The sequence below is a fragment of the Lissotriton helveticus genome, chromosome 1_1 (assembly GCF_964261635.1).
Source record: "Lissotriton helveticus chromosome 1_1, aLisHel1.1, whole genome shotgun sequence".
Lineage (NCBI taxonomy): Eukaryota > Metazoa > Chordata > Amphibia > Caudata > Salamandridae > Lissotriton > Lissotriton helveticus.
Window position 1 is genome coordinate 199,807,690 of NC_136057.1, and position 23,232 is coordinate 199,830,921.

The following is a 23,232-nucleotide window of genomic DNA, read 5'->3' on the forward strand; positions in this document are numbered from 1 at the left end:
ATTTATTGGCATTTAAAATGGTTACATACATCACATCAATCATTGCAGAGGGTAAGTCCCTTTATCAGGAGTAATGCTTATTGTATTTAGTTTTCTGTAGTTGTTTGGGAAAAAAGCGAGACAGCTGTGTGATTTTTGTGTTCATGTTTGCGTTTCTAATGGCAGGTTGTGATGAGCAGTGAAGAGGCCTGCAAAGAGACACAAGTTACTAATATTTTCTAAGAAATTACCTAGCCCACTGCAGTTGTGGCACTATCATCTGATACTCATTGATTGTCATCTACAGTTTAAAACAAATATTAGTTTCCATCTTAAGTGAATAATCGGTTACTCAAAGGTTTTGCTGTCAGCTAATTTATCATATTTCCCCTGACTATAGGTGTATTTAGGCATCAAAGCACTGTTGCTGGTAGTAGCCCCAGTTGATTATGAAGGCAAGGGCTTCGATCTTCTTAGACGGTATACAAGTGATAGAAAGAACTACAATTAATCATAACTTGTCATTATACTGTACACAATATTGCATTTCCTTTAGATAATCTGTATAGATGATCTGTACCATTATACAAATCGACTATCTAAATGTGAATTGGCCTTATACCCACGAATGTAGGCCAGTTTCTTAAATACCAAGCACCCCCACTCTTATGATAAAGTTATGTAACTCCAGCCCAGTTTTGGCCTTGTTGAGCCTACGCAGTGAAATATGGCATCAGTCGTATGGCACAGCGACTTCATAACTCACATTTTGGCATTCGTCTGCAGCTGATGATAAGAAATGCTACATATTTAAGTGTAATTGAAGTAGATTGGAGGTAATGATTTTCTATGTTATACAAATGTTTCGATTCTTTTTTTTAATGTAAAATAATGAGTGCTCTAAAAGCACCAGTTTGTTTCAAGAGAGAACTTGTACTTTAGAGGATGCCTAACCTGTCATCTTGTCTTAACGCTTGCTGTCTTAGAGGGCCTCCCATCGAGACAGCCCTTGGATAGGTAACATTCTAATTTTTCTGTTGGGAAAGGATGCTTCAAGAGAGACAAACACTTGCTCCTACCCCCTTCTCTCGTTTTTATATCGCCCAACATCATCTCCAACTTAACCTCGACTATTGTCATCTATCAGTCTTAAAGATGAATTGACACTGTGAGATACATTTTCTTAAATTCTTAAATTTGACAGCGGTCACAATATTATTATTGTGACCGCTGTCAAATTTAAGAATTATGGCAAAATGAAATGTAACTGCTGCCTTTTGAGCGCCATTAATTTGATTTTGGTGACCAACTCAACTGAGGTGTGGTTTTGGGCTTGGCATACAACTGTAAATTGTGCAAACAAAGTACCCTCATCTACCTGAAGGCGCTCCGGGATTGTGAAGCAAAGTTGTACATCCCGAACATTGACAGGAGTCACAGACCTTGCTTAATTCCTTTTACAAGTCAAGTGTGCAGATTGTTCCTGAGACATTTCTACTTTGCTGTCGAGGTAATCCGGTAAGCGGAACTGAAGTTTAAGAAGAAGCATAACAAGTTGAAGCGGGACTCTACCTCGTCCTGCTTGTCTCTGTCTAAAGCGAAGTCAAGAGTGCCAGCAGATATTGCCCCCAGTCGTAGAGACTATTCTGCCACTGGTCCCAATATTCCCTGAATTTCTTGGACCGTTGGTGATGTTACAGCAAGTCGAGGATGGTAAAGAGACCATGGTGCATATTTTTATCATTCTTCTAGCTTAGTTGCGCCTTCGAGCTCCAATGATCAGATCAGCACTTGTCTCCATTCGGGTTACTGCTGGCAGATGCGCCCTCTGTGCCACTCTGCATCTTGATCAGACTGAGTCTACTGACTCTGTCGCCTTTCTTGACTCTTTACACCTGGCCAATCTTTCCCAATGGGTTAAGTATCCTACCGACCAAGGAGGTCACACCTTGGATACTATTTGCTCTAATTTCCCTCTAATGGTGGAGAGGCCGAGACCGGTCACCTGATCAGATCACTTGCCATTATTTTTTCATGGGATATTAAGCACCGTTCACGTCCAGTTAATTGCCATCGTAACCCGTCTTCGAGGAAACTGGACCCTGTGCAGCTTAGTAGTTCTTTGTTCGGCCTCACGGCCCTCCTTTTTAGGGGACCTGGAGGAAGTTTTTGACTTAGTTCGCTGCCTGGATCTCTAACTCGGTCTCCACTATTTTGGCTCCGTGTCAGCCCAGGTTAAGGAGAGATTCCCCCTCCAAGTCCTGGTTCACGTCTGAGCTTAAGTCCCTGAAACATGCGTGTAAAGTGTTGGAGAGAGCATGGCGTTTTGAGGGCTATGGTCTCTTGGATAAATATGCTTTACAAACCAAACAAAAATTTTATTACACGGCTATTGGATTGGCCAAAGACCAGTACTACTCGGCTCGCATCGATCGGGCTAATACCAATGCAAAATAAATCTTGCTATTGTACAGAATTTCCTGGCACCTACAGGGCTCGAAAAATCAGAAAAATGGTACTAGTCCTGCAGGACTAGTACCTTAAAAAATGTCCTCGACCTAACTGCAACCTACTTGACCTCCGTCTGTGAAAGCGGAGCAAATGTGGCAAGATAAGATTTAAAGGCAGCTTTATTGCTCATTAACTTTGTGAGCAATAAAAATGCCTTTAAATTTTGTTATCTCGTCACAGTTGCCCCGTTTTCACAGACCGAGGACAAAAGTTGGTTTGTTTTCCTACTCGCCAGAAAGAATTTTCAAGCCCTGACCTAGCGCCCAGGTGATCGGGGCTCCAGCGTCGGAGACCTGGTGCAATACTTTGGCTAAATTCTTAAAGGATTAAATCATTCGTATCTAAGAGACTTTTTCTGCTCCGTCTAGGAAGCCTTTTGGTGGGCTGCGGGTCAGCCGAAGGCTGGCTCCGCCCCCACGTTTCTCTGGTTCAATGAGGTGGATATGTCCAGCTCCCTCAGGATCTTGATGGCACTTAAGTCAGGTTCACCTAATGACCCATGTGCTGCTAGGCTTCCGTTGGATGTGGCTGACACTATCATTGTTGAAGTGAATTTAATGGTTAACCAGTCATCCGAGAGGCGCATTTTCCAAAGTTATGGAAGCAGGCTCTTATTCTGCCTCTCCTTAAAAAGCCGTCTCTCGATCCTTTGCTCCCTGAGAACTACCGCCCTATTTCGCTCTTACCTAGTTTGGCTAAGGTTTCGATAAAGTCGTTTCCTCCCAACTTACTAACTATGTTGAGACATCTGGCTTGCTCCACCTGGCACAGTCTGTCTTCGGTGCTTCTTATAGCACAGAGTCTGCTCTGCTCGAGGTGTCGGAGGCTATCCGGGAGTGTTTGGATGCCGGCGGAAGAGCCGCATTGGTTATGCTGGATCTCTCGGCGGCATTCGATACTGTGCCCCACTCTTTGCTCCTCGATCGCTTGTCAGAGATAGGCATCTCCGGTTCAGCCCTGCGGTGGACCAGGTCCTTCTTGGAAGACCAGACACAGCGGGTATGGCTCCCTCCCTGTTCCACAGAGCCGATGCAGGTAACCACCGGGGTGCCGCAGGGGTCATCACTTAGCCATCTATCTGACTCCGCTGGTCTATCTTGCGGAGTCACTAGAGGCTAAAGTGATGGCCCACGCTGACGACACCCAGCTCCTGTTTTCATGGAGCAGGGAGGAGGACTCGTTTGTGGCGACCCAACATTGTTTATCTTCAGTTTTCCAGTGGCTGGCTAATGCTCAGCTGAAATGTAATGAAGGGAAATCGGAAGTTCTCCTTTATGGCTTGCTCGCTTTGGATTTTAAAGAAAGGCTTTGCCCCCTGGGTTTCCCTGTTCTATGGCAGACAAAAGTGCCGCAAAACATCTGGGCATCTGGTTCGACGACAATCTGAACTTCTCTACACAAATCAAGAAGCTGGCAGGCACATGCTTTGGCACCTTGAAAATCCTGAGGAAGTTTCTTCCCTTTTTGCCAGGCAATGCCAGAGAAACTGTGGTCCGGGCTCTCATCCTGTCCCATTTGGACTATGGCAATGCGCTACTGGTGGGCAGCCCGGGCTACCTCATTAAGAAATTGCAGGTTGTTCAAGACTGCCTCTTGGATTGACATCCAGGCACAGTGTGCACCTCCATTTGCGTTCCCTGCACTGGCTTCCAGTCGACTCGTGGCTGAAGTTTAAGATGCTGACCATCGCTCATAAGGCCCTTCATGGGCTTGGCCTCATCTACCTGCAGAGGAGGTTTACTTTTTACACATCAGAAAGACAGCTGCGCTCATCCGCCCAGCGGCCATTTCAGACCCCTAGGTTCAACCGCCAAAGACTGGGTGGTGTCTCGTTTGTGCGAAAAGCCCGTTTGGCTTGGAACTCGTTGCCCTTGGTTTTCAGGTGTATCCAGGACCCATTGCTTATTTAAGAAAAAAAAAGAAAACGTTGCTTTTCTAGTTGCTGTTTTGTACTCATTTTGGTCCTTTCCTTTTGTTAGCGCTGGGACACTTTCGAGTAGCTGCGCGCTGTATAAATTAAATATAACATAGCATAACTTGAGCACCTGGAACCCATTTCATATTCCACATCAACTCTGTAGTCGACTTTCATTCCGGCTCTAAGACCTGCACTGGTCCCTTCTTCATAGACTTCGAACTCCAGCCAACCTTGAGCCGCATTCACCTGGACCCTCACCATGGTCCTGCTTTGATTCAACTCCAGTCCTCCTGGCTCCTGTACGATCTGATCCTAACAAAATATTCCCTTTGCCACAGAGCCATCCATCAGAGTTTACCTCTACCCGATAAGGGAAATGGTGATTATGGGGATGATCGTCCCTCACATTGAGACCATATTCTATATATAGACTTACAGGAGTCCAGTAAGCTTGACATACAGTTGATTTCGCCCTTTGGACCCATTTGGAAAGTGCTTCATTTTCCGTAGGGATTAGACAAGCAGCTGAGGTCCTGGACCTACAGTTGCCTTCTGTTTAAGTCAGGACAAATGTCCATCCTCATCTGAGCGCTACTGGTGTTGTTAAAGTCACTTGGGCTAAGCTTTGCTCTGACTCCCTTTAAACAGACAGGTCGCCAGACACTACGGGCCGGTGCCTTATAGCCCACATGTTCTTTTGCAGCATCCTACTCCTGAGAGTTTGGCGTTCCAGGCTTCCACTAGCAAAGTGAATCTAAACGCATTCCCCAAGACTCCTATAGACAGGGAATCGAAAATGATTGAGTAATTCATGAAGTGAATGTTTTCTTTGGCCAGGTGATACAGAGGTTAGCCAGTGCAGTCTAATTATTAAGCTATTAAATTTGGCCAGCGAGATCTTGTTGACCGTCCTGGGAGAGTTCAGGGCCTCCTTGGCCCAAACCATTGTAGACAGCCCGTATGAAGCCAAATACATACAGGCAGGCCTGAGCACTACCTATCACTCGGGCAAAAAGTCTGCACTAGTGTGGTGCTCCGTTGTCCTGGACAAATTCGATTTGTAGACTTTTCTGGGGCCATGTTCCCATCCCTCATGGATATGCCTTTTGATGGGTTTCATCTATTTGGTAAAAAGGCTGTCTCTGCCCATGAACGATTTAAGGAAGTAGGGCCACCACGCATTCCTTGGGCCTTTGCACCTCTACCAGACAGTTCTCTCATCAGTTTCAACCCTTCTGGTGGCATAAGCGGGCTATGCAGTGGGATCTGATGTCTCAGTGGGCCCAACAGCAGGGAACGTTTTGGATGTCTTTCAGGTTTTGGAGACTGCGGGACTGCAGCCTAACCAACCGCAGACCCCTCCCCTTCGCCACCCAGAGCCAATGATGGTTTCCGATGTGTCACTGCTACCGTAGGTCGGGGGTGGGTGTCCTTTGCAGAGATGGCAATTAGAGGATTCTGTCTCTGGTGGAAACCCTGCTCTGTTTTAATCTGTTGGAGTTGGGGGTCATTTCGCCGGGCACTGAAGGCCTTACTGCCATCCATACAGGGAAACCTAGTGCAAGTTTATATACAACACCAGTGGCATTTGGTACTGTAAGAAGCAATCAGAATGGGGTCCTGTAACTAGAGGCACGCCACCTCTGGAGTTGGCTTGAGTGTCAAGGAATCTCCCTAATTGTGAACCCCCTGATGGGATCTTTAAATGCCAGGGTTGACAAGCTCAGTTGGTGATGCCTGGCAGATCACTAATGGCGGTTGCACAGGTGGAGCAGGGCATCTTTCAACAGTGGGGAGCCCTGGCAGGATCTTTTTGCCAATGTCAAGAATGCCAGTAGCAAAACTTCTGCATGTTGCATTTCTCAAGAACGCTATCACTAGGAGATGTATCAGGCTAGAGGGGAGCATGGAACTGCTGCACACCTTTCCGCCCCGGACTGTCCCACTCCGAGTTCTGAAGGTCAGGAACGACCGGCCCAAAGTCATCATAGTAACTCTGGGGCCATGAGAGTGTGGTACCGGGAACTTCTTGGAATGAGCATCTGTCCTTCGATCAGGGAACTGCTGTTGGTGAATAGTCTGTTGCAACACGAGGCCAGGATTCTGCACCCAAATCGTCCCAATCTGCACCTCTACATATGGAGATTGAGAGGAGGCAGTTGACTGAGTTTGATCTACCACCTGAGGTTGTGGATGTCATCTGTCCTTGTTTAAATCACCTGTTGTGATGCAGTTTATTAATGGTTTGACATGCATATTCCAGTCCAAACTGTTAGTAATGCCACTGTGGGATTTTAAGCTGCTCCTCCCGTTACTCATGCTATGTGGAGTGTTCTGAGACTCATGACTGTCCTCTTCACTTTAGCTTGTTTTGTGAGTGAACTTCAGCCTCTCAGTGCATCATTCACTCTACACCACCTTTTTTCCAGACCAACAGGTGTTAATGACCAGGGTAGCATTTCTGACTAAATTTATGACTCCTGTTCATGTTGGACAATCCATCACCCTTCTGTGTTCTTTGCTCCGCCTCACCTCTCGGAGGAGATAGTCCATTATTTGAACTCCGAAATGAACTTTTAGCATTTAGATCAATCGCACCAAAGACTATCGGGTGAAATCGCATCAAAGACTATCAGGTGTATGATCAGCTTTCTGTGGCTTCACCAGGGCAAAGGATGGCACTAGTGTGTTGGTATTCAGATGTTCTTGACATCTGTCTAACTACCTATAACCACAAGAGTAGAGGGGGAGATAAACTAGCGCGCGTCCTCCCAGAGCTCTAAAGAAAAACACAAAAAGATTGGTCTCTACTTAGGAAGAGTTAATAACCAACAATACCTAGGGATAATATCCTTTAGGAGCCACAGCATCTTTTTCATCATCTGTCTAACTGAGACATGGGCATCAATGCACACCTTAATGAAGCCCTACTGTCTTGACCGCCGGTTCTGAAGGGAAGGACATTTTTGTCCATTCAGTCCTGCAGGCCATTTTATTCTGACTCCACTCCAAAGACCTTCCACTGCTTTGGTAACTCTTCTAAAGGTGAGGAATCTGTGATTAGAATTATCCTTTGAAAGAATACATTAACCTTCAGTAATGCTATTTTTGGTGGATACTCTGCCTAATTGTAGAATCCACAGTGCCCACCTTCTTCTCTCTTCTGTTGAGTGGTCTAGTTTTACACACTAGAATTGACAGTTGTTTTGCAGCGTGAATCCTTTTCTGGATTCACGTGCTGTGCATTATTCCACCATATAGTTGTTGGGTCTGAAATAGTCTTTGTTTGTTTACAAAAAATGTTTATTTTTCATGTTTTGGGCTTTGTCAACCATCATTTGGTGCCAGGTACGTTCCCTGTGTGATGTCAGACTGCGCCCTGGAGGTCGTTGTGCGTGGTAGCCATCTTCAAATTCTTTTTTCCGCCGTTGGGTCTGGAAGCAAGACTGGACGCTCCGAAAATCTTTCTGGAAAAAACCCGAAAAGAAGAAAAAAAGTTGAAAATTCGAGTGGACTCCACCGTCTAGCGACACCGCAACCTGAGAGAAGAACAGAACTCCGAGATCGACATCAAAGACAGCAAGGGTCGACAAATGGTGAGGTAGGGGACATGGAAAATACCCCCGTTTAAATCTGTCCCGAGTGCCACCACAAGTTTGCACAACGCAACCCACACGATGTGTGCAACCTCTGCCTGCCCAAAGACTATAAGGACAGGGACTGTGAGGCCTGCATGGTGTTCCAGCCAAAAACACTCAGGACACACTGATAGCAGAGAGAGGCCCACTACGCAACGATGTCACAGACTCAAAAGAAAATGTTCCTGAAGGTCCTAGGCCTTTCCAGTGATGAAGAGGACCAGGGAGGTCCAGCAGAATCGACTCACAAAGGATTGGACGTCGAAATTCTGGAAGGAGACTCCCAAAAAAACACACGCCCACAAGAAGTCGGGCTATTCAGGGAAGAAGACGGATAAGGTAAGACACCATACACATCCGTTGCAACCGAAGGGTCACAAGAGCACGGCTCAGCCTAAGGCATCCCCGAGGCCAAAGAAAAAGGCGATCAAAGGCCAGCCGAGGTCCAAAGAACCCCACGGAATCCTAACAATGGACACAGTCGAGGAGAAAACGCATAAGACGCCGAAGACAAGGGTCAAATACGAACCCCCGAAGGGTAGTGCGATGCCGTAGAAACCAGAGGCAACTGCAAACAAGACAAGAAATTCTCCGGTCTCCAGTTCCCAGAGAGCCCTCGAAGCCTAGAAAAAGAGAAAATTACTTGAAGCTGAAATGGCGACGCTCCTCCAGGAGAAGAAGGAGTTTGGCGCTCTTCAAAAAGACTGATGAATTTCAAAAGCCCCAGCCACCGAAGCGGATAATTTTGACGCCGAAAGGGCAAAAGACGCCAAAGGGGAAGAAGAGGAGATTTTCCAATCCCCCGAACCTCACGAGGAAGAACTCGAGGAGTACATAAACGCTCCTGAAGAGGAGGAAGCAGCTGAAAATGTCAAGAACACAAGAAATGACCTTGACACCGAAAGTGCAGAAGAGGAGATCTGCTGCTATCTTTCGAAGGCCTCACAAGCAGATGATATAGCCTTCTACAACGGCCTACTTAAAAGGGCAGCAGACACTTTCGGAGTCCCCCTCGATGAGGAGAAGGAAGACGCGTGTTTTCTTTTAGAAACATTAGCCCCAGCCAACAAGGGGACACAATACCTGCCAATGCTGCCAAGCATTCTAGACCAAGGCAAAGAAGCCTTTAAGGAACCAGCTTCAAGCAAAGGGGTAACGCCAAGAGTCAAGAAGAAGTACAAAGCCTCCTCCAAGGACCCTAAGTATATTCAAGGGAACACTGTGCCTGACTCCATCATCGTCACCACGGCCAGGAGAAGAGCAAATGCCCTCTCCAACAGTGGATCTCCCCCAGAGAAAGAAAGCAAACAAATGGATATGGTGGGCAGGAAGATGGAAAAAGAGACGCAGTGGCACATTGCAAACTCTAATGCCCTGCTGAACAGGCACAGACTCCAACAATGGGATGACATTGAGGAACTCCTCAACATGTTCCCCAAGGAGGACAAGAAAAGAGCTAACTCTATTGTGCAGGAAGGCAAAAACATTGAAAACACATTCCTTAAATCTGCACTAGATGCAGCAGACACTGCCAGCAAACAAATGTGCACAGACACCACCCTAAGAAGGCTGATACGACTGGTCGCGAGTTCGCATCAAGGTCAAATGGCCACATGACTGATGGGCCGCTCTGATGCACATACTTTTTGACATTATGAAATGCTCTGGATGAAGACGTGGCTCTATACCATTGGACTTTCATGGTTATTATATCCTTGAGGGTTTATCATTACCCTCGGAGAATTGTTGGGACCAATGGGTCGAATCGAACATTTCGGGCCATTTTTGGCTCATCCTTTTTGAATTTGATCTTAACAGTCCATAGGTGATTACAGGAGATATATGTGCCAGAACTTGGGGCACATCTGAGATGTATTGATGTAACAGATGCAACCTTCCTTGTGGATTTATATAAAGACTGTGTGAAGGCTCGTGTGCCAGAACTCGGGGCACCGCTGGTTCTCTCTGATGAAATAGATGCAACCTTCATTGTTTATCTATATAAAGGTTGTGTGAAGCCCTGACGAAGTTCCATTGGAACAAAACGTGTTGGCAGAGGCTTATTAAAAAAAAAGAAAAAGATTGGAATAATAAAGAACTTAATAACTGGAGATGTTGGAAGTTCTCAGAATTTTGCTTCTTTGTGCACCGTCCCTTTTCGAAAACACCCTACGAAGGCATGCCTGGCTTAGAATTTCAGATTTTAAGCAGGAGGTTCAAACCCCCATCATCAACAGGCCTTTCACAGACGAGGCACTATACGTACATCCAACAAGATTCCTGATCAAATATGAATCTTCGCTTGCCCTTAAAGATAAAGAAGGACCGACATACAACTAATCTAAAAAGAAGATCAAACCTGTTTTTATAAAAAATTCGTCTGTCCTGAGGAAGGTGTCATAATACTACAAACAGCACCGAAACGAGTCGACAAAGGACTGTTTTATATTTAATTTTATTTTAATAATTGAATGTTTGGTTTATGTATTATATCGTGACCTGAGCATAAATCTTGTTTAACGACAGGAGGACCAGTGACTCTGATTTAATAAACCGTAAATCGGGATTGTTAGAACAGTGTGTATATATGTACCAGAGCACAGGATCCTGATCACAAAGTAACATGAATGCTATATAAAATTGTGGTTTTAAATATAATGAAAATGTTTTAATCAAAATAAAATTTGAGAACTGGATAGTGAACATTTGTGTGGTGTAACATTGAATGGATTGTGCTATAATGTGATTTCGTAACTGATTATGTTCTATGGTGTAGGCCATTTGGTCACCAACTAAAAGTATAATAGCACAGAAAGGAAATTTTTGTTCTATCCAATTGACTCTTGGACAGACAAAGACCAGTGAGCGGCAGAATATCACAATACCTACAACAGTGGTGAAAAATCACCACTGACAATCGGATATTACATTTGGTAAAATACGGGTATTGCATAGAACTAACGGAAATACCTCCTGCAAATCTACCTAAAATAAGGAAGTTCTTCAAATCAGAACTCATACAGCTAAATGCAGAAATCAAAGACCTTCTCCAAAAACAAGCAGTAGAATTGGTACCAAGATAAGTTTTTTCATAGAAAACTACTCACCGTATTTCCTGGTTCCCAAACGAGACTTCTCACTAAGACCAATCCTGGACCAAAGGTTAATAAACAAATTCATTTTAACACAACATTTCAAAATGACTACTCACCAAGAGATAATCCCACAAATTCAAAAAGCAAAAATATACCTCAAGCACGTCTATTTACCCATACCTATGAAAAAGAACCACCAAAAATATCTCAGGTTTCTACTCAAGGGAACACACTACCAGTTCAGAGTACTGCCTTTCGGAATAAAATCAGCACCACAGGTCTTTAACAAGTGCCTAGCCACAGTCGCGACACAAATGCAAAAGGATGGAATGCATGTCTACTCCTACCTGGACGACTAGCTCGTAAAGGCAAGCACAAAACAAAAATGTCTCAGTCATATACAAACAGAAATCCACACGCTACAAAGACTAGGATTCTCAATAAATCGCAAGAAATCCTCCACAAAGCCAGAAAGAGAAAACATTCCTAGGTGCAAGGATAGACTCAAAGAACGTGTGGGCTTATGTGACGCTGAAAAGGATACACGCTATCAAACAAGAAACCTTCCTCTATCGGAACGGTCAATATCTGACAGTGATGAGTCATGAAACTTATGGACATGATGGCGTCATGCATCCCGCTCATCCCTCACATATGCGCCCCTTCCAGGAATGACTTACCAACAGCTGGTCTCAAGCCACAGGGAGTTGGGAGGATCTAGTGGTTGTTAGGCACAAGCTATAAGCAGAGATACAGTGGTAGGCATCCAACAACATAACACAGGTCTCACCTTTTAAGAACTTAATTCCTTCTGTGACAAGAACTACAGACGCATTCTTCAACTGATACAGAGCGCACTTCAAACAACTGAAAGTACCAGGTCAATGGAACGACCAAGATTCCATAAAACACATCAATTACTTGGAAAAGAAAAGCGTATTCCTGGCATTGAAAGCATTCCAAAAACACATTAAAAAAGGACAGTCTTGATTCAGAGGGACAACACCACCACTATGTTCTACCTAAACAAACAGGGAGATACAAAATAATTTCCGCTAAGCAAACTAGCACGGCAGATCAGGCAATGGGCAGTCCTCAAGGAATCAATCTGCAAACAATAATTCTATCGGGAGTGTACAACACAACAGCAGATCTTCTGAGCAGGCAAAACAGCTGCTCCGACGAGTGGGAATTGAAGCGCAAAACAATACAATACAACTTCAAACTTTGGGGAACCCCAGTTATAGACCAGCTTGCAACAATACAGAACAAAAAATGCCAGTACTTTGCCTCAACGTTTCCTCACCACCTATCAAAGGGGAATGCCCTGTCACTAAATTGGTCAGGGACATTTGCATACGCTTTTTCACCAATACCACAAATCCAAAGAGTGCAAGAAGTAGCAAGATATCCGGGGACAAACCTAATATTCATTGCCCCTCAATGGCCAAGACAGACCTGGTATTCAAGTCTGCTAGAACTGTCTAGGGGACAAATCAAAATCAGAGCAGTAAGGACCTGTTGACAATGCAACAGAGCCAAATCTTTTATCCGGAACCGTAAGGGTGTTTTAAATTTCACTCGCCTCCCTTGACAGCGGGCAGATTACTTACCTTCCCCTGTGGGTGTGGCCGATTTACGGGCCGTCATCTGCGGGGACTGACAGGGATAGGGTAGCGGCCATCTTAGTGAGGGCTCGCAGTGCACGGCGCTCGGACGACGGCATAAAAACAGCGGAAGCACGTGAGCGGACTACTGCTTGCACTAACTCCTGAGGCTTGAGCCGGGAGGTTTACATTTTAATATTGCTAATTGTTTTTAACCTTCCTAAATATTTTTCCCGTGTGTCCTTTCCCCCTCCCTTTGACTTTGGACTGAATGCGCGCTGCTTTCATTAAGGCAAGAACTGCAGAAAGAATTCCCTCACATCGTGTGTATGCGCCAGACAAAGTAAGGGTGTTTTAAATTTCACTTGCCTCCCTTGACAGCGGGCAGATTACTTACCTTCCCCTGTGGGTGTGGCCGATTTACGGGCCGTCATCTGCGGGGACTGACAGGGATAGGGTAGCGGCCACCTTAGTGAGGGCTCGCAGTGCACGGCGCTCGGACGTCGGCATAAAAACATACGTCAATGGCTCCGCGCAGCGGACGCGCATTGCGGGCGCGTCGTTCGCGCGCCGGAGTCGCGCCAGAGTTCAGCCCGTCTGCGCCCGTCCGCGAACGACCGGGGCGCGGGGCAGGACTCTATGGCTCGACCCCTCAAACAACTGCGGCAGCTCTACGAAGTAATAGACATCGAATTCAGTATTCGGAAACAGACCTCCTTACACTAGGGAATATCCCCAGCAAAACCTGCCTTCACACGATAGACCCTGATTTTATACCTTCATCCTGCAATCTATGCAATCAGCTACTTCCTACGATAAGTAAAACTTCAGGAAGGAAAGCCAATTTGAAGATGATATTGCTAAACTGTAGGTCCATGACGAAACACAAAATGGAAATCCACGACCTACTAATAAACAAAGACCTGGATGCCATGTTTCTTACAGAAACATGGCTAGAAGAGTCATCCTCCCCTGATATTCTAGAAGCTATACCTCCCAAGTACAGTCTTCTAAGAATTGACAGACAAAAGCAACGCGGGGCGGACTTGCACTCATCTGCAAGGCCGAGCTAGAATGCACATTAACTAAAACTACCATAAGTAACAGTGAATGCGGTATTTTCACAATAAAAACAGAACCTACCACCACGATCACTGGTCTACTCATCTACCGGCCTCCAGGAAATGCGGTATCTTTCTGTAGCCAGCTTATTGAATCAGCCACCCAGCTTGCAGTCAGACACAAAAATTTAATTATTTTAGGTGACCTTAATCTTCATTTTGAAGATATGAATTCCAATGAAGCACAACTTCTAGCGGCCGCACTTAATTCTTTAGAGTTACAACTTCTTTCTACAATCCCTACACACCAGCAGGGACATCTCTTAGACCCGATTTTTGGAAATTGGGATGGTATTAAGATCTCACCCCCAATCCCTTTAATCTGGTCTGACCATAGTATGGTGCCATTTGAGATAATAAGAAATTCTACAAAAACTCTATCCACAAAGCTCCCCTTTCACAAACGCCGTAACTGGAAAAAATTCACCCCTGAACTTTTTACAAATATGCTAGCTGAGCAATCCCCAATAACAGGTGACTCCCTGCAAGAGGTTTGGGGTAACTACGAACTATGGTTAGAAAAAGCGCTTAACAAAATCGCTCCCTGGACCACCAAACCTCCAGCTAGACAAACCAAAACCGCCCCATGGTTTACATGGCTCAGAACAGCCAAAGCCCAGTGCAAATTAATAGAGCGTAAATGGCAAAAAAATTATGCTCCTGACCTTAAAGAGAGCTACAGAACTAAACTAAGAAAGTATCAGAAAATGGTTAGAGCAGAGAAAAGCCACAACTACAAAAATAGAGTTGAGGAAGCAGACAATCCTACTAAAGAGTTGTTCTGTATCTATAGAGAACTTACTACCCCCACACGTCTAGATACCCAAGACACATACACTGCTGAGATATGTGATCAAATCGCAGACTTTTTTGTAGAAAAAGTAGACCGAATTCATGCAACTTTTGTGAACAAGCCAACTCTCGTAAACAGCAACGCAGACTCTAAAAACATTCAAATGCGCAAATCCTCACTCACCAAGTTCACTACCCCAGATAAACAAGATTTACTGAAAATCATCAATGGTATTCACTCTGGCTCCCCTACCGATGTATGCTCTCCGGAACATTGTAAGGGAGTTATGGAAAACTCATTGATTGATTATATGAGTTATATGATTACTTTATCCTTCCAGGAAAGTTATGTTCCAGAAACTTGGAAAACTGCTCAGATGATGCCTTTAAAAAAAAACAACAATATTCACATTTCCCAATTTTCAAATCTGCGGCCCATCTCACTCCTCCCGTTCTGCGCCAAAATCATAGAAAAAGTGGCTAATATACAACTTATGGAGTATTTGGAGAAAGAAGCTCTTCTTCATCCTTCCCAGTCAGGATTCAGATCAGGCTACTCCACGGAGTCGGCAATCCTATACTCAACCGAATGCATCCGGAAGATGGTGGACGAGGGCGAGATGGCAGCGTTGGTCCTATTGGACCTCAGTGCAGCATTTGACACCGTGCTGCACTCAACGCTGCTGTCTCGTCTCTCGGACATGGGAGTAAAAGGCCCGGCACTTGCTTGGTTTCAGTCCTTTCTGACTAACAGATCGTTCCAGCTGCACTGCCCACCCTTCAGATCATCTCCACGCACTGTGAGCCATGGGGTTCCACAGGGCTCTAGCCTGAGCCCCACTTTATTTAATATCTATATGGAGCCCCTGGCACACATTGTGGAGAGATTTGGGGTGGGCATTGTCAGCTATGCTGACGACACCCAGTTGGTGTTCAAATTAACCCCGAATTCAAAAGAACTTGCCACCAATTTTTCGAACTGCATGTCGGCGGTATCTACCTGGATGAACAACAACTATCTCCGTTTGAATGGAGATAAGACAGAGATTCTGGTGGTGGGGAGAGAGACCTCTGTATGGTCTCAGGCATGGTGGCCCAGCGAACTGGGCAAACCACCTACTCCCGTAGAGACGGTCAAAAATCTGGGTGTCATGCTGGACTCAGACCTCTCCGGTAAAACCCAAGTTAATAAAATAACGGGAAAATGCTTGGGCATCTTAAAAATTCTTCTCAAAATACTAGACCTCCTTCCCATTGAAGCTAGGAAAACCATAGTCCATGCTCTAATAACACCACATTTGGACTATGGCAATACCCTCTTGATAGGTCTTAGCCAGAAGGGCCTTCACCAACTACAATGTGTACAGAACACAGCAGCCCGACTGGTGCTCGGTCTCCCAAAAAGAACATCGACCAAAAACGCTCTATGTAAACTCCATTGGCTTCCGATTAAAGAGAGGATAAAATTCAAGACTCTTTGCTATGCCCACCGCATCGCTCAGAACAAAGGCCCCGAATATCTGAAAAGTCTTCTCACCATACACCGGCCGATTAGAGATCTCAGATCATCAGGTACGATGTTATTTAAACTTCCCCGAATTACAAGAGCTAAAATAGGAGGTAAATCCTTCCGACATCTGGCCACAAAGTACTGGAACGCTCTTCCACTCCAACTGCGGATGGAATCTTCCGAAATGAGATTCAGGGCAAAATTGAAAACTCATTTGTTTCCCTAGCCTGTATTCCCTCTGCTGAGCTCCATATCATTACTCCTCTTGGTTTAGTTTGTATTTGCAGTTAGCGCGGGGACACACAGCATTGTGCAGCCAGGCGCTTAACAAATGCCTTATTATTATTATTATTAACCAACAACACTACACTTAGCAGCTTGGCACCTGAATACGTAGAGTTTGGTCACTTCAACCTGCCTCAACAAACAGTGGAAAAACTACAAGGAAATGCTATGCTGCAAAATGGAAGCGATGGACCATTTGGTGCACAGCTAACAGTCAAATGAACTTAATTAAAACACAAGAACCAGTGATCATATATCTTACTCATCTCCTACACAGTCACATCATCTACTCCAGCACAAAGGTGCATCTAGCTGCCATCATAGCGTACACCAGAGGAAAAACATGCAAATGTTTCTTCTCAAGTCCTGTCATAAAATGATCCCTAGAAGGATCTAAAAGAATTGCTTCCCCTAGAACGGCTCCAGTTCCCATGTGGAGTCTAAATACAGTTCTCACGCAACTTATGGCAAAGCTTTTTGAGCCCATGCATAAGGCAGAACTCAAATACATCACGTTAAAAACTGCTTTTCTCATTGCCATTACGTCCTTACGAAGAGTAAGTGAGTTACAAGCATTAACCATACAAGAGCCATACATGCACATCTACAAGGACAAAGTTATTTTAAATACAAACCCACAGTTCCTAAGAAAAGTTGTATCCAAATATCACTTAAATCAAAGTATTCGCCTTCCGGGTTTCTTCAAAAACCCACAAGCAAAAGGGGAAAAAAGCTTCTATACCCTGGATTGAAGGAGAGCACTACTGTATTGCCTACAGAAAACAGAACAGACCAGCAGGACCAAAGAGTTGTTTGTTGCCTATGCACATACTAACCCAGGAACGCCACAAAGGCAGGAATCCCACGATGGATAGTCCAAACTATCCACTATGCTATACCACCGCTAACAAAGCATTAACGGTACAACCAACCGCTCACTCCACTAGGAAAAAGGGAGAGACTCAGACATTTATGGCCAATGTGCCCATAGACACTATATGTGCAGCATCTACATGCACATAATCACACACCTTCACCAAATATTATTGTGCAGACATACAAATGAATAAAGAAGCACAAATAGGACAGAAAGTACTTTAACACTTGTTCGCAAAGTTTTCCTCTCACCACAGCCTCCCCAAGATGGGAGAAACCGCTACATAATCTGATGCACAGCATGTGAATCCAGAAAAGGATTTACGCTGCAAAACAATATGGTTACTTACCAGTAGGAGTAGTTTTGCAGCTTGAATTTATTTTCTGAATTCACATGCGACCCACCCGGCCTCCCTTTCAAGGAATACAAACATGTGGGGAAACAAGTTATAGTAATTATCTATTGAACCCTCTAAAGGACTACAGACAAAAAAAACAGAGTAAAAAAAATCCAAAGATGGCTACCACGCACGACCTCCAGGGCGCCGTCTGACATCACACAGGGAACGTACCTGGCACCCAATGGTGGTCGACAACTCCCAAAACGAGGAGAAAAAACCCAACAAAAAACCAAACAAACACTATTCCGGACCCAACCACTAGATGGCAGAATAATTCACAGCACGTGAATCAAGAAAATTCTTCAAGCTGAAAAACTACTCCTACTGGTAAGTAGCCATTTTGTTTTGTGGTTTGCGTCCAAGTGTGCAGAAAGTCAAGCAAGAAACTGACGTCCATTCGCAGGAGCCATGCTTGTATGTAGTTTCGCTCCATCACTTCCGGGGTGGAACATGGCCAATGTGGCACCCATGAGCACTGCTTTAAAAAATGTATAGTCTAGTCTGGCGATTAGAAGCCTTTCTAAAGGTAAGGAATCTGCAGTTAGAGAGAGTAACCATGAGAAAGAGTGTTTCCTAAGGTAAGTAACTAGTTCCTCAAATATTGTAGTATTTCCACCCGCCCTACATTTAATATGGTTGGGGTGGCCTATTGATAATGTTTCCTTGCCTCAGAACTAGAGTACTTATCCTTCTGCATGTCTAGTCTGATCAAATGTTGAATATTTTTTCTTCTCCTCTTTTATGCTTTTAAGATTCTCCTGCATGTAGTTTTACAGAGGTCCACTCAGAGCTTCATGCTTTTTAATGTATGTAATGACTCCAACCAGGCTAAACGCATCGTTTCGCTTTTTTTTAGTTATGCTTATGATAGTCAAAAGTATCCACCACCAGAACTAGTTTTTAAGATTGCTTAGACAGGCAAGTGGATAAACGTTGATTAACTCAGACCACATGGATGTACTTACTCTAGTTGGCAGTCATCAGTGATGTGCACAGTAGACCAAGCAAATGTATAGCATTCCAGGTTTCCCTTTGTCGGATTAGAATGTAGGGCTAGCCCAGAGGTCGATCACCTAACAGCATATCATTTCTATTCTTAAATTCCATTTATGTTTCTAAAACATTTGCATCAGAAAAGTATCCAAAAGGTCAAAAACAAATATCTTAGAAAAGAGTCTTATCCTGTGTTCTCAACCTTCAGATGCCAATTAAATAAGTAACATGCATATTTCTAAATGACAATTGTAATAGCGATTGGAAACCCCTCCTAGTTACCAGCCCCCGCGGTGACCAAAACAACGGATGCTCCCACAAGGGTTGGGGAGCACACATGGACAGTCTCAAAGTCAGGAGACTCTATGCCCCAGGGGACCCTGTCAAGCATCTCAACCCGCTGGAATTCCAAATCTTCTTCTTAGCACTAAAAGCCTTCGAAGCACACATAAGAAAATCAGCCGTGTTGATCCAGACGAACAACATAACAACAATGTTCTACCTCAAGAAGCAAGGGGGAACAAGGTTGTTCCAGTTCTCGCAGCTATCATAGGAGATATGGAAATGGGCACAACAACGTAACACCACTATTGGCAATACACCTCCCTGAACAACAAAACATCAAACCAGATAGACTAAGCAGTAAACCAAATGCTTCCCACAGAACTAAAACATGAGGTGCTGTATAACGTCTTCAGGAGATGGGGCACACCAATCACAAACTCGCAGACAAAAAAAAGCAAAGCACCAAAACTTCGCTAACAGATAACCACCCCACCAGTCCAAGGGGAATGCCCAGGCAATAATCTGGTCAGGGACATTTTGATACACCTTTCCACCGACTCCCCTGATACCAAGAGTTCTGGATAAATTTGAACAGCCAGAGTTGACGCTCCCACTCATGGCCTTGCAGTGGGCCAGACAGATTTGGTTCACAGATCTACTAATTAAGTCCAACGGACAGATCATACTCCTGAGAGTTTTACAAGATTTACAAACTATTCAAAACGTGATTGTATGTCACCCAGAGGCAGTCTTGTTCAACATAGCATCATAGCTCCTGAATACCTCGAGTTTTGACATCTAATGGTGACACCCCCCACCCCAAGCCATTCCACCCCCTCCAACCTTCTAGAGAGCAGCCTGATCTTCTCGTCATTGAAGGTGCACAATGCGGCTATAGCTGCATACTCCAGAGGAACAACAGGAAATAGCTTCTTCATACTCCTGGTGATGAAGCAATTTCTAGCGGGGTCAAAGAAGGTAGCACCACCATGAATGACACAGACACCAATGTGGACTTAAACTTTGTACTCGCATAGTTGATAACAGAACCTTTTGAGCTTAAGCAAAAGGCATAAATAAATCATTGCACAGAGTGAGCGTACTGCAAGCGCGCACTAGCCTGGAGCCATACCTACAAATCCACAAGGACCTGGTGGTATTAAGAACAAACCCCCAGATCCTACCAAAGGTAGTATTACAATTCCACATCAACCTGAGTATCTGACAACCGGTATTCTTCCTGAATCCAAAAACCCAGGCCGCTTTACATCTTGGTCATGCAGAGAGCACTCATGAAATACTTACAGGAGACAAAGACACTGAGAAAGAGGAAGTTACTTTTCATTTTGTTTGCCAGGGTAACCAAGTGCGTCCCAGTAACGAAGGGTACCATTGCCCGATGGATAGTAGAAACAATCCAAACCTGCTACGCACAGTCAGACAAACCTTTGCCTACATGGCCTGGAGCGCATTCCAATAGAAGAAAGTGAGCAACCGTAGCCTTCCGAGCAAAATTACACATCTGCATTGCCGCGGCATGGTCATCCACACAGACCTTCACAAAACACTACTATGTATACATGAAGATAAATGAGAACAGAGAATGCTACAACGCATATTTGCAAACTCAAGCACACTTGAAATCCCCCCACACCCACCACACCCTAGGAGACAAATACTGCAAAAAAAATAAATGCACAGCATGTGAATCCAGAAAAGGATTCGTGCTGCACAACAAAATGGTTACTTAACAGTAGGAGTTGTTTTGCGGCTTGATGATTTTTCGGGATTCATATGCTTGGGTCGGTAATCTGGTTTCTTTAATTTTTTTTTTTCTTCCTTTTGGGCATCAGCAACCATCATTTGGTGATAAGGCCTTCCCTGTGTGAGATCAAACCACTTTTGCAGCGTGAATCTTTCTGGATTCACTATGCTGTGCATATTCCGCTATCTGGTGGTTGGGTCCGGAATCGTAGTCTTTTTTTCTCTCTTTTTTTTTTTTCTTCGTAGCCCAGGTGGGCGTCGACCTCCCACCATTTGGTGTACCTTCGGTGACGTTGGCATGCTTCCGGCGGAAGCAACACCCTTGGGCGCCATCTTCAGATTCTAGTTTCCGCCGTTGGGTCTGGATCGTCTCGTGAAGCTCCAGAAGTTTTATAGGAGAAAAGGAGGAAATACAGAAAGTCTTCGACGGTAAAGATCTGAGAAGATCGGGAGAAGAGAACCATCAGAGGAGACGACGAAGGAAGGAAAAAACTTCGAGATCTTCGACGTCCCTGGAGGAATGCGCACACAGGGGGCCCCCTGAGCGCAGGGATGTACAAGACACCCTTTAAATTCTGCAAAAACTGCCACCACAAGTTCGCGCAGAAGGACCAGCACCCGGTCTGCAACCTCTGCCTGCCAATCGACCACGAAGGCAGAGACTGCAGCGCCTGCTCCGTCTTCAAGCCGAAGACACTCCGAGTTCGAGAGAAACAGAGGACAGCCCACTACACGATGCAGGGCAAGGGCCAGGCCCGACGCTTTACGAACTGGGCCTCTCCACCGACTACGAGGACAACATCGCCGAAGGGCCAGATGACTTCACGGTCGCAGAGACCGATAAGAAAACGCCTGACAAGGTAGGAGAGTCTACGACCCCGAAAACCCCCACAGGGTCTCGAAAGTCAGAGCCCAGAGCCTCGAAAGGAGCACCGGCGCCGAAAACTTCGACGACCAAAGCTGCATCCTCTGAAAAAGAGCCCAGCGGATCCTTTGGGAAGGACTCCCGGAGGCCGAAGACCAGCGAAAAGCATAGGTCATCGAAGCAGGCCCCCGAAAAAGGGCCTTCGACTTCGACTTCCAAGGAAAAGGAGCCGAAGAGAGTTTCGACGTCGACGACGCCGCCGAAAAGAGCGGCCGAAACGCTCGACGACGAGCAGGCCGCAGAGATGCAGAGAAAGAAAAGAAGGCTCAAGGCCGAAATGGAGAATATCCTTCAGAGAAAGAAGGACTTCCACGAAAAGATGAGAAGTTACAGGATCCCCTCGAAGCCGGCACCGACCGTCGCTGAGGTACAGGAGCACGAGGAGTTCGACGTCGAAGAGACGCCGAAAACTCCGGACCCCTCGTAGCACGAAGAGGAAGAAGACCTCTACTACACTGAAGGGGATTACGGGGAGCAGCAGTCAAGCTATGGCTCCGGTTCCTCGACGGCCCAGGACCTGGAATGGCAGGACATCGAGGCCGAAAACCCGGAGGAGGCTGTGGAGACATACCCCTCGAGGCCTTCGGCACCGGATGACATTGGGGCATACAATGAGGTGGTCAGGAAGGCGGCAGCAGCCTATAAAGTTAAGCTGGAAGAGGAGAAGCCAAAAGCAGATTTCCTGCTGGAGACATTGCTCCCCACACAGACAAGAAGCCAGTTCTTGCCCATGCTAAAGAGTGTCACAGACCAGGGGAAGGAAGCCTTCAAGGACCCGGCTACATGCAGATCAGTAACGGCGAGGACGGAGAAGAAATACAAATTCTCCTCCCAGGACCCAGCTTACATCAAGGGATCCGTCACAGCAGACTCAATAATCGCTGCAGCGGCTAGAAAAAGGGCAAACGTCCCAACAACATCTGGACCTCCACCTGACAAGGAAAGCAGGAGGATGGATCTAACTGGCAGGAAAATAGAGAGGAACGCCGCAACGCACTGGCGGATGGCGAACTCCCAACGCCCTCCTGAATAGACATCAATACCAGCATTGGGATGAGATGGGCCAATTGCTCAAGCACCTCCCGGAACAATACCGTGAGAGGGCATCACCCCTTGTGGAAGAGGGGAAAAGCATCGCTAACTCGTGCCTCAAAACAGCCTTGGATGGGGCAGAAACAGCCAGCAGACTGATGGCTATAGGCATCACAGAGAGAAGGCAAGCCTGGCTCAGGATCTCAGGCTTCAAGGCTGAGGTTCAGAACAACATCCTGAACACACCCTTCAACGGTGAAACACTGTTCGGAGCCCCAGTTGATGAGAAGCTCACCCAACTGAAGAAGGACAACGAGACAGCAAGGTCCATGGGGGCCCTGCAATTCAGGGGGTTGAGAAGGGGCACTCCTACATGGAGGCCGAACGGCAGGGGTGGAAGCCAACAAGGGCGATCACACCAGGCTTTCCAGCAGGGACAACAGGGTGACAACCAAAGTCACCAGGGCCAGCAGAGACAAAACTGGAATTACCAGAGCAGG

General features: G+C 45.6%; 1 protein-coding gene and 1 long non-coding RNA gene across 6 annotated transcripts in view; one reads left to right on the top strand and one right to left on the bottom strand.

Annotated features, from left to right (window-relative positions):
• DMAP1 (DNA methyltransferase 1 associated protein 1) overlaps positions 1 to 23,232 on the top strand; it is a 588,998-nt gene that overhangs the window by 264,884 nt on the left and 300,882 nt on the right. The window lies entirely within an intron of this gene.
• LOC144784870 (uncharacterized) overlaps positions 1 to 23,232 on the bottom strand; it is an 80,665-nt gene that overhangs the window by 20,167 nt on the left and 37,266 nt on the right. The window lies entirely within an intron of this gene.